This window comes from Ixodes scapularis, unplaced genomic scaffold, assembly GCF_016920785.2.
Source record: "Ixodes scapularis isolate PalLabHiFi unplaced genomic scaffold, ASM1692078v2 PGA_scaffold2__306_contigs__length_199485367, whole genome shotgun sequence".
NCBI classification, from domain to species: Eukaryota; Metazoa; Arthropoda; class Arachnida; order Ixodida; family Ixodidae; genus Ixodes; species Ixodes scapularis.
Window position 1 is genome coordinate 856,593 of NW_024609857.1, and position 12,932 is coordinate 869,524.

The window sequence follows — 12,932 nt, forward strand, 5'->3', positions numbered from 1 at the left end:
AGCGAATGATCCTCGTGCTTCCGACCGGTGCAACCGCGGAGTGATATCTCGAATGCGCGCGGCTCGTTGCCCATACAGCCCGGACTACGATTCAACTCAGTGAGCGCGCGCTACAGAGCTGACGACCGGACACATCCCTCCCTAAAAAACTAAACAAAAAACACAAAAAAAAAACATAGTGCACTATTTTTAAGAAGATTATTGCAGTATTATGTTCGCTCTCCGCCAATAAATTAGCATTCTTCGACTACTCTTTATTTGCTTTTATAATCTACAAAAGTATACGCATTTTGTAATAAGAGCGTTTGCAATATTCAACAAACGGTCACGTTTTCATTGGTGACATATTCTGGCTGCCGGAACAATGTTCTTCCCATCACTGGAGATGACCTCCGTGTGTTCCGATCTTTGATTTCTTTTTTTAATAGGGAAATTGGCCGCGCATCGTTACGATTTATGGAATTCTAGGATGTTTAGAGCCCGCAGAGTGGGCTATCGCCATATTTAGGCGACCTTAGAAACCTCCTCAGGGCAGCTTTAAAGGCTCCGGTAGTGCGGTACGCGGAACACGGTAACGGTTTGCTAAAAGTCTCTATTTTCAGGGTGCATGCCTAAAATATGCCGTTTATACTGAAAGAGTTTGCCCAATGCGCAGAGCTTGTTGCCCGCTAGAACGATACCACAAAATGGCGTTACTCATTTTTTCTATCTTTTATTCCTGAGAAATCACATAGAATTCCTCTGAGTCAGAGCCCCGAAATGGCGGATCGAAGTAGTCATCCCCCGGTTGTCAGACCACGCTGCTGTGGTTGCCGGACTGCCGAAATCTCCTAAAGAAGGCCAAACTCTCTCAGTCTAAACAAGGCACCATTCCGACAGGTTTCCGAAAGATAGAATTCTGCGACGCATCGTTGAAAACTTTAGGCTCTTATGTCGTGAGGGCGGTTACTGCATGACGAATGACAAAGCGGTCAGCTGAAAATGCGGTTGTTTAGAGCTCAAAATATTCCATGAAAGCGACTGAAACACAAAATTAACTAATGCATATTTCAATCTGCTTTCGACAGCATAAGAGTGCACGCACGGAAGGTCTGTTAAACGTAGATGGACTTTCCTCAATTAAAAAAAAAATATATATATATATATATGTATATATATATATATTCTTCCATTAGTATGTTTGTTTTTTAGTTAAATTGTTACTGGTTACCACGAATAAATGAAGACTTAGATTTCTTTCTTAGTAGCTTCTACAAGGCACGAACGTGTTCCTGCATTTGCCTAAAGACTTCTTTAGTTTCGCTACGCTTGTTTTTCCCAAACATATCGTTTTCCATCGGTGATCCTTTATCAATCCGTTCTTCTGCACAACCTGCGATATCTGTATCGCTCAGCAATGTCACCCACGTATTAAGCTATTTGTCAGCGACCGCAAGCCTCAACTTTGGTTTGAGCAGAAACCGTCTTGGAAAGAAAAGTTTCGTTTCGAAACTGACATCAATCGAGCACTAACTGCGTTCAAAACTAAACTTTGAAAAAAAAGAAAAAAAGAAAAGAAACGAAGTAAACGATGGGGACGCGAAATAACCTACATTTAATCCCTTTCACGTGAAACGGAGGCCGCGGTGACAAATCGCGAGTTGTCTCGAAGTTGAGGCTGGGAAAAGAAACGAAAGAGGAAAGCGCCAAACCGAGATCGACGGCGGGGCCAAGAAGCCGCGAGCCCCGAAGCCTTTCTCTCTTGACTGCGGTCTATTTTTTAGTATAGTTTCTTTTTTTTTCCCAGACGGGCGGTCATCTTGGCCGCCGCGACACCCAAGAGCCCCAGGCCCGAAAACAAAATAGCGGAAAAGTGGCTTTTCTTTTTATTATTTTGTGGCCGCCATCGCCAAGGGGACAGGTGTTTGTGGCGGAGGGAAGGAACGAAAAGAGCGGCCCATGCATTACTCCGGGCGGGCGCGCGCTCAAACGCAGCGCGTCTTTAAAAACAAGAAGAAACGAAAACAAAAACGATGGTTCGGTGAACCCAAAAGTCTTCAAAAAAAGTTCTTTCGCGTGAAAATAAGAAAAGAAACGGGCCAAGTTTAAAGTACGACGAAGCGAACGTTGGTCTTAGAAGAGGCCCGTTAGTGCGTGCGCGCTCAGGGGGTCCGCGGAGAAAGTAAGCAGCTAAAGGATAACCCTTTAGATATCCTTAAGTAATCCTTTGTGCTATATGGGGGAAGGGGGGCTCTGGAGCCAGGGGAGAAAAATGGATGGCTTATGGCGGGGCCCGCTGGAGGCACCCGGCGGAGATTGAGCAGACGCCCGGGAGAAGGGGCGACCGCTCCAGACAAAAAATTAAATGAAGGAAAAACAAAATAAGCTCGCCGGAGGACGAGGAGGAGACCTAATGGCCATAAAGTAGCTTCACTCGGCGCACTAAACATGCATGAACCCCAGTGAAGCGAGACAAAGTGTCCTCCCCGGCAGCACGCGAACCTGAGTGTTCCTCGTTCCGATAAAGAGGCCCACGACGCGTAGAGGAAGCTGTTTTACGGGCCCCGGGGGCTCAACCCTGGTTTAAGGCCGTTTAATTACGAAGAGCCTTAGTGGATGTCTCGGGCCGTGCTACACGCCGTTCTGCGGAGCCTATTGGATCCGCCGGTCGTGTGTGCCAACGGCGAGTGACCCAAGAATATAGTTTTCTTTTGTAAACATCGCAAAGCAAGCCGCAATCTACGCTGGATTTCGAGCATGTAAATCGTCATGCCCTGCGCTGTGGAGCAGAACCGATTTCTCTGTGAAGGTTGTTTCAGGCGGGTTGTTCGCAATTGCTGCGATTAACTCCCTCAGTGATGAACACAAATTTAATCATGCGTTAACTCAGAAGATTCTAAATGCATACTGCACCGCAGTACACTTGTAACGCGCCGTAGTCGTGCAATCTTATGAAGAAAAAAAAAAGTTCAGCGCTTTTGTTGTTGAGGCAGCATGAGATTGGAGCACGAGGACGTTCGCCCCCTTTTGACAGGTTGAACTAATTAAAGAGGTAGCAGTTATTGGTGTTCCTCGAGAATGAAGGTGCATTATACATCCAAGGACCTTGGCGGGCATTTATTTATTTATTTACTTATTACACCTCAAATGCCCTAGACATGGGGTATTACATGAGGATGGCTTTTCGGTAGATGACGTACTCAATGACGATCTTGAAATTAACGAGGTTGGAGTAGTGCACGTCGTCGGCGGGCAGATCATTCCAGTCTATTGCTGTCTGAACGAAGAACGACTAGAGATGGGCAGATGTTCGAGCAAATAGAGGATAACCTGCTTTCTCATGACTAATGCGGTCAGAGACTCGGTAAGCTGCCATAATAACAGACTTGTCGACTGATGTGAGATAGAACTTGTGAATGAGACATAGCCTGGCATCTTTGCGTCGTTACTCAAGACTTGGGAGTGCAGCATGAAATTTGAGTTCGGTGACACTCTTGTGGTAAGATGTCAGGGTTTAAACGCGAAAGCTTTAATAAGAGTCGCTTTGAGGAACTTTATCAAAAGCTTTTTTGAAGTTTAAAAAAAGAGTTAATGAACAATGTTAATTGGGTATCGCAAGAAAGCCCTTTCAGAAAACCGTGGGTGATAAAAGTTAACAGATACTAAAAAGCTTATAATTTGTGTGTAAATTATATGCTCCATTAATTTTGATGAAACGCTGGTTATATAGATTGAACGATAGCTGTTACGCGAAAAGGAGGGACATTTCTTCGGCCCTGGAATCATCTTGCCCTCCCTCCAGTCCTGTGGCACCACTCCAGATGATAGGGATTGCTGAAAAATATTAGACAGAACGATACTTGTGTAATATTTCATTTTGTTTTTAATACTTTTGAGTCGATGCCGTCCACGACGGTAGATGGTGTTCGGTTTAACGATTTAATTGCTCTAGAGATGTCATTAGGATCGAAAGTAATGCTAGGCATAACTGGATGATAAAAAAAATATAAGTCGAGAATATCACCGTCTCATTCACTAGTGAATGAAGATGAAACACGAAGTTCAGCGTTTGCGCAACTTCATGACTAAAAATAGGAGAATTGCGTTGATCGCGTAAGGCTATGGGTTTGGTAGGTTGGGGTTAACGACTTTTCAAATTTGTTTAGGATTGCTGCGCAGCGTATCAGATGAAGTGCAAGAAAAAAACGAACGTTTAGCTGCGGAAACAAGACACTCGAATAGTTTTTCCGTGGCATAGTATTTATCCCATGCGTCTACGTTGTTCGAACGTTTGGCTGAACGGAACTGTCGCTTCTTTTTGCTGCTGAGACGTTTGAACTCTGTATTGAACCACAGGGATGCTGTCTGTTCGGTTACAGTGATGGTGGGAATATATGTCTTGATTAGTTCTTGCATTTTAATATTAAAAAGTGCACCAATTAGTTTCTACTGACCGTTTCGGAAAATCAGTATAAGATACCACGCGCAAAAGATGGCTAGCAAATTGTTTATTGCCTTGTATTCACCTTTATCGTATAGCGTTATTGCTTCTTTTAATCTTATTTAGGGTTGTGATAGTTGGACTGGAATTGAGTGTAAATTATATTGTGTGGTCACTAAGCGCTGGGAGACATGTGAGTTACGTAAGATCATCAGGATGCGAAGTAAGCATTGAGATCAAGGCTGTTCGAGCATTCGTCAGTTTGCCTCGTCCGGGCGGAGACAAGTTGTGATAAGCCAAATGTGACGCACGTGTTAAATAAGTCACTTTCTACGCTTCGTTTTGACGTTTGTCAGGGCTAAGTCATACCAGTCTTAAGGAGTAAATTGAAGTCACCAAATTAAAGCATTGAAGGGTGCTGCTATGTCGTGAGCGAAAGAAGAGCCTCGTAGAAGTGAGCAACAAAGGAAGCGTCGGAATCTGGAGGGTGATAGCAAACACCATTGATAGCCTGTGGGTAAGAAAAATTACAGCAGATGAATTCAATTTCTATAGCAGAGAGAACATTAATGGGAAAACATTGCAGGCTGTGGTGAGCTGCAAAACGAACACCGCTGCCACGCTTGTTCACACGGTCATGACTGAAAATATCGAAGCCGGTGTATGAAGATAGTATATCGGAATTACAAATAGAAGGTTTCAGCCATGTTTCGGTTAGAAAAACAAGATTACATTCCGTAGTATCGATCAGATTACGAAGTGAATCCCGTTTAGGCAAGATACTTCTAATATAACTGTATATAAATAACAAAGAGTTAGGTCTTGAGTTTACAAAACCCTTCGTAGATAGCTATGATGAGCGTGGGACAAAATTTTGTCTCGCGCGGTCAAATACGCATGTTACGTTTTCAATTATTATTTTTATCGCGACGAAGCTGGTAGGGCTTATGTTGAGCCCTTTCAAATTCAAGCAAGTATATACGGCAAAGCGGGTATTGGCCGAGTAATCTTCAAAGATACTATAGGTCGTACCCTTAAGTGTTTTCGCATTTAAAAGGACTTCCTCTTTATTCTTGTAATGTGAAAACTTTACAACGATGGGTCTGTTTTGCTTGCCTGGAAAGTTCATAGTCTGTGTACTCGCTCGATATCTCGCGTTTGGAGTGTAACACCTAGACTCGTGCCGCAATGCCCAACTATCAGATCCTCGGGAAGAGCCCAAGTCTCGCGTTCATTATCTGTGTGTCCAAAGAACATAAGGTTGCACCGGCGAGCACTATCTTTGGAGTCATCCAATCGGAATGAAAGTTGAGCAATTTGTGCAGCGCTTTCCTCAGCAATCTCCTGGAAGTTTTCGACCTGAGTTTCGATAGCAACCGCAGAAGAGCAATCCTCTTCAATTTTAGAAAACCTTCCCATAATATCTTCAAACGTTCTGACGTTCTGAAGCAGCTTAGTACGAATGATTTTATCGCGCTTAAAAAAGGCGCTTGTCCTGCGTTAGTTTCATTAAGATCTATAATGATGTCACAGGTCGTTTGTGCGGTAGCGGAGCAAGTGGTCGGACCCAGATTTTCTTTACTGTCCCCAGATAAAATTAATAGGCCTAGTAAGACGCGTATGCAGTCACGAGCAAGAGCAACGCAACAAGGTTGGCTCGGCAGTACTAGCAAGGCAGCGTAACGAGTACGTGGTGCAAATAAAGAGTGGGAGTTATTCACCTGCACGAAAGAAAGGCAATGCCATGAAGCAGACCCATCGCTGGCGTGCCGCCGATCCACTGAAGAAAGGGTTGATTTCGGGGGGCCTTTTATCGTCTAGGCTTGACGTCGGAGACAATCCCGAGACGTGTGACTCTTCATGACGGACAGCAGGACAAGCTTCCGTCGGTAGCGTCAGGAGGGCCGTCGAAGAATGGCAGGAGTCAGGCAAGAAGGATTGTCGGCACGAAAGAAAGGCGATGGCAATGAAGCAGAGTAATCGCTGGCGTGCCGCCGAGCCCACGTCTTGACACGTGTGCGGATTAAAATCGACCAACTGTTAAAGCAAGCAGTCGCTTGATGCCATCAGGCCACTGCAGTCACGATTTTCTCTTTTCGACGGCAAGGGGTTCACGTTACCTGATGTACTTTCGAGGAAAAAGCACACACATGCATCTAAAGGGGTATTCACACGAGGGAGAAATCCCGGGGATTTCTCCCTCGTGTGAATACCCCTTAATATGTGTCCAGTGAATGGAAATTTGTGTTGAATGTGTCCCCAAAAACAGTCATCCAGACGAGTGTCACAGAAACGCGTGCATAGCGGTACAGGTGCTGCTTCGCTGGAAGCGTCTGGACCATTAAGGCCGGTTCTCACATGCAGCGAAGCGCTGATGTAGCGCTCCTCACGTGCCATCAGCTACTTATCGTATGCCATGAGCAACAGTTTTGACGGTGCGATACAAAGCTGGTGAACGCTGCCGTCAGCACGCGCTTAGCGCGAGGTTAGCGCTATGCTTGTAGCGCTCCGCTGCTTGTGTGAACAGGCCTTTATACTCTAAGTTAAGACGCTACAAGCGCGAGCACACGACCCTGAACAGTCACTGCCCTGCACGAGCGCGCGTGCTTAACAGGGACGCTGAAAGCCCGGAGCTCGCGGTTGCATCTGGACCACGGTGTCTGGACTTAAGCTCAAACGAATTATCGTCTCAGTTTATACAGTTGTAATGCCGATATATTTCGCAAACCGTTGAAGTGGAGCACTGACTGTGGTAAATGTTATTAAAGGCTCATTCCAACCAAAACTAAAGTTTTGCCCTGTCTTTAGCACAGCGCATTTTTAGTACAATTTTAATCCGGGCGCTGAACTTTTGAACGGAAGAAGTCAGTAAAACGAGAGGACACTGACACGGTCGATCACAGTTCTGTTTCCTCAGAGAGCTGATATGCTTTGAGGTTATTCATTCCAAATCACGAGATTAGTTTTTCTGGTAGTGAGTGAGCATGGCACCATGGAGGCGTGACCGCGTGCTTACACAGAGTGGAAACAAAGTTGGCACTAAGAAAACATTTAACAATCCTCGACGTCTTCCAGCATGTCTTGGCTTTCCTTTTTTTCTAAAAGCAGACTGAAGACAAACTTGAATGTTCTAGTTTTGAAACGTAAATACCGACAGGTAAAGGTCAACTAAGCGGCGAGGTCAACTATCAGTTTGTTCGCTGCACCTTGAAAAAGAATCTGTACAATGAGCTAAAATCAAATATGTTGCTTTGTGAAAGTAACTAGACAGCCCCTGACTCAACTCTTCGGAGATTTAAAGCAAACCAACCTGCCAACGTCCTGTTGGCTCTTGACACGTGATTATCGAGCTATTATGAACGAGCGGACGGCGCTCTCAACTTTCGAAATCCCAGCGTTTCGGGGCTCAGCCCAGCCGGTAGCACTAATCGGAGTTGCTGCTTTCCCCCCTCTCGAGGCCTAGTGTGCACACCCTCACCCGGACAGCGAGCGACGAGTCGCGACAGACTGCTTATTAAAATCACAATGCGGCACGAATCTATCCGCAAGCGTCACCTCACCCCTGCGACACCGAGAAGTCGACCGAATTCGTCATAGCCACAGCGGACGAAAAAAAAAATAGTAATAAAAAAAAAAAAAAAGACTGAGAGAGAAAGATAAAAAGACAGGTAAGTGGAAGCAGACGACGTAACGAAAGATTTCGCTCAGCCGAGAGTTTGGAGAGCTCTCGCCTCCCTCCCATAAATCAGGGGAGGGGACGTCCCGATTTCGATTTTCGCTTTTTCCGGTTCATGCGCGCCGCCATGTTCGCATAGCCAGGTGTTTCGTTCCTTTGTCCGATCCGACCGACGGCGGCGGCGGCACTCGAAACGGATTAGCATAACAGTTAGCCGTCGGCGGCAGCGTTGGTTGCATTCGCATTTCTCTCGGGGAACGCTCGTCGATCGCCACATGCCGGTCGGCCGGCGCCGAGGAACCTTCATCGGAGGATTAGGCCGGGCTCGGAATCCCCCAATCGCATTGTCGGAGCCCCGCACCCGCCGCCGTACGTTACTCGAGTGCCCCGATCAACAGCAGTTCGGATCGGGAACTGGCTCGGATTGTACACGCTCTTTGGAACATCGGCAACGAAAAGAAACAACAACGAAAAAGGAAACAAGATGTCCGCATAGACGACGGAAATAGCGGATCACTCCCAACAAGTTCACACGTTGCATGTGTTAGGTCGATGGATTGTGCACTTTTTTGTTGTGTCATATTTAGGGTTGTCCATGTATTTCTTTTCTTTTTTTTTCCTTTTTCTGCTCGCGTGCGCGCGTGCGTGTGCTGCTCTAATTTACACAATGAGGTTCCGTCTTTTTGGATACGCGATATTCATGAGAGGGCCGGAGGCGGCGGTAATGTCCGAATTTGCATGAGAGAGAGAGAGAGAGGTTTGGAGGAAAATTGTGTTCGTTCAAGCAGGGCCGCGCATTTATGTATTCACGCTATGGACTTTCGTTGACAATGGTCCGTAGGCGGGATGTGCGTACCGCTCTACGTGAGTACACCAGGGCGTGTATAACGAGCGCGTTATTTTTAGAGGCGTCCGTCCGTGCTATGTGTCCGCGCAGGTTTCAATGGGACGATTCTCTCCCGGTCTCAAATATTCGGGGATTTCCCTATAGGGTGCCAGTTTGTGAGCAAAGTCTAGGAAGGTGTTCGCGGCAAGCAAGATGCATTGTCAATGGCATATTTACTAACGTCAGCACCCTCATCCTACGGTTGTCCCCGTGCTGCAAGATAGAGAGAATTTTTGGTCTAAACAGTATCAAGTTAGTAGCGTAAGAACATCTGCTATTTCCTCTTTGCTTATACAAAACCGTCAACCTATTCCAAGCATGAACCAACACTTTTAGGTGTTCTTTCAGAGTGAAACTGAGAAGGCTCTAACCCTCGATGTGAGCACTCCAGCGCTTGGCGCTATATGGCTTTTTTTCTTCTAAACTGTATTTCTATAGTGCCGATCTCTCGAGCTTACGGGTATTTCTTTAATATTCGACCAAAATACAGGATCTGGGGTGTAGTAGGTAAAATAAAATAGAATAAAGTGAAATGCGTAGGAGCGTCAACACTCGAGTCAAGGCAGAAACTAGAGTAGACCAGAAGGACGCGACTGACTCTCTTAGTCACTCAAACATCGCATCTTCTCCGACGAATGAAGACGAAGTGTGCTCCAGTCTTGTACGTATACAGTCCGATGATTGGCGGAGTCGCGCCGGGCAGCGCGGACGGAGTTCCCCGCGCGCGGCGGCCCATCTGCGCGCTTCAACAGAGTAGCCGCGGGTGGACACGAACCCCGAGTTTACCCATTCACACCTCCTGCCAGTGCCAGATGATATTTGCGCTGCGCCCAGCTGGGGCGCCGGCCTTCAGCGAGCGCTTGGCCACAAAAGGAACAGCAAACACCGAGGTTGGGGGCTGTTGCAGCAGGCGACCGGGTGGGGAGAAAGAAATACGCCTCCCCGACTATCCCTAAACAACCTCTCCCTTTTTCCCGGTCGGCCCCGTCTGCAACAAGCACCCGAGAGATAGAGAGACTTAAAAACGATGTTTACTCAACATTCCGAGGTGGGCTTCCAAGTAGTTCGGGGGGCCTGAGACCGCAGCGATCGTTCTTTCTTCGCTTTAAGTTCTTCTTTTTTTTTTCTTTTTTTTTTTACTTTTAGGTGCGAAGATGTCTGCGCGTTTCTGTTCGGCTCGTCGACGACGCCTCAGAGCCCTTACGGAAACAACGCCTCAAAGTCAACAGGCTTCCTTTTTGAAGCAGCGGCCGGGGTCTCCTCCAGACACGAACGCCGCAAACAGACGAGGTGTTGGCCAGGAATGTGAAGAAACGGGTCTCCCTCTGCCTAATATCAACGTCGATTATAGTCACAGTTCACTATCGCGTAGCAGCTCTTCTCGGAATGGGGCCCAGAATGCTGAACTAGATAAACGTCGAATAGCCAAGAAAGTTCATAGTCACCGTTTGTAACCTTCAATTAGACGAAAATCCTAGAAGTCTAAAATCCTAGTAGTCACATGTTGGTACAGAATAGCTGAAAACCGTCCATTTCGGACGATATATACTATATACTCCTTGAAACCCCAAGAAAATAATAACCACGTTTTGCGCATATATCACGTTGATAAGAGTATTTCGTTAAAAAATTTGACTGCAAAAAAATAAGTTTTTTTTTTTTTTTTTTGCGTTTGAAAGGCGTGTACACTTGCCGGCAATATGAAGGTGAACACCTTACCTGGTTTTTTGCCTGATTTACGGCTCCCTCAATCTATATTAACTCTCAACGTCTCAAATGGCACGTGGCTTGGGGGTCTAAACTTTGCGTTCTAGCCCTCTTCTGGAACAGAGCTTGTTCCAAAAGTTGCAGGAGCGTCAAAAACAAGAAGAGGGCTGTTCACCTTTATATCTCCTCATGGGTGTACGTATTTATACACCAATGCCAATATTTTTTTTTATCAATGTCTGCAAGAATAAATTTTGTAATTTAATATATTGGAATATTTCACTTCCAAATTCTCTTCCAAATTATTTGTAGGGTGTATGACGCTTTATTTGCAGGTGTATTAATTTTATGAGCTTTTTTTTTTTCTTCTCTTTAATGAATACGTTGTGATGTCTTAAACAGACGACTGTCTGCAACTTTAGTAAAAAGTAAAATAAAATAGTACTGTAACCTTCGGTTACCGTACTATTTTATTGTAAAAACAAAATCGACCGCTTTTACTTCTATTTTACTGGCTGACACTGTCCTAGCGTGTACACGTCTTCGGTTCTCAAACAATAAACACATTTTCACAAGTGTCTGCGCGTCTACTTTTTTTTTTAAGCGAGTGAAGGGTCGAATGGCTTATCGTTTCACCCGCGACGTAAAATTCAGATGATCGTAGATTGGAGCCCCATAGATCGGCTTACGCTCACCCATGACCTGCCGTCTAATGTGTTAGGTTGGAGCTGTTCGCGATAAACAACGGCATCGAAGACTTCGTTGACATGGAAGCAAGCGTAGCACGTCGAATCGAGATGAGACGGTCATAATTGAGAGCAAGAAATAGTGGGATTGGGCGCGTGATTGGTCCTTCCTCGACTCAGCACGCTACGGTGGCGTTCACGCTGTCGATTTGAGAGGCCACTTATGCAGTCCCCTCTGTCACCTGTGACACCCACGGCCACGAGATGATCAGCGTAGCATGTCAGACTTCAATTTTAGATCAAAGCGTTCTTTTCGGCATCCACATTTGCCCGATCTCTTCCATAGGTTGGAGTGATTGGTTTTCACGGTGATGTGCGGGAAAGTACACGCGTGAGCAGGTTCTTTTTTGTTTAATGATCCTAGGTTGCTACGCGGAGTATTTTCCCGGTAGGACTCGTGCGACAATGCAGCTGTGACTACAATAACCGATTTTTTTTTTATATATAAAATACATCAAAAGCAAGAAAAGGAAGCCGAAGAAAATCCCTCGGCGCAGGGCCCGAAGTCTTTCCGCGGAGAAGGAACGAGAGGCGGGGGCGCCGCCACCGAAAGTGGTGCGAGGGGGGGAAGGGTCAACACGCTTCCATTAGGGGAGAAAGAAGACGAAGGGCCAAGACGTCTCCCCGGACATATTTTATGTGCAGACCGGCGTGTCCTTTAACGAGCCTCTGTCGGACTAACAAGCGGGGTTCGGACACCAGATGGGAAGGGAGAGGCGGGAGGCGCTGCTGCTTCTGCGGAGCGCCACGCATTTATGCGTATGCAGATAGGCGCGTATTTCATTCGTGCGATCCCGTCTGCTTTGCATGCTGCCGGCCCTTATTCGGTGTCAGGCCGGCCCGAAATATGGCCGCCCGTCGTTACGAGTCGGAATTCTTCCCTCTTCGCCGGGCGCCTCGTGTTTACCTCGGGCGCGACCGGGAATTTCTTACACGCGGATACGCGTGTTTCGGCGCTTCCCTAATGGCCGCGCTAAAGACGCCCGTCGCCCACCCGACGAGAAAGCACGTGTGATCGGGGCTAATTAGGCGACTCCGGTATCCGAATGAAATCGGCACGCTTACTCGTTCTTCGCGGAATGGCAGCCATAAGCCTCGCTGATGAGACGAATGCTGGTGAAACGGTCCGTGCTCCGTTTCACACCAAGTGCGAGCGCAGCCGACGCTATCGCCAATCGAGTAGCGCCAAAAGTGCTTCGTCACGGCTCCCGTCGTCTTTGCGCACTTGCTGTCTCCGGCTGAACCAAGCAGGAGTAATTTAAGTCCCTTGATACTTCTTTTACAAGTAACGACACCCAACACGAATCACAAAGCACATTCCGCTGGAACAAAATGGCGGCATTCGGTTCATATCTCTGCTGTGCGCCGCCATTCGCTTCCTAAAACATGCACCGTCACGCAGTCGTCGCTTCAAAGAGTTTCGCTACTTCTAGGAAGCCTTTATCTACGGTTTTTAAGCAGGAGCAGTGAACGCGCCAACGTTCCTGCGCTCTCTAC

The 12,932-nt window shown here is 46.7% G+C and overlaps 1 pseudogene; it reads right to left on the reverse strand.

Moving 5' to 3' along the window:
- Positions 1–3,145: 3,145 nt before the first annotated feature.
- Positions 3,146–11,388, reverse strand: LOC121836862 (annotated as a pseudogene).
- Positions 11,389–12,932: the final 1,544 nt, after the last annotated feature.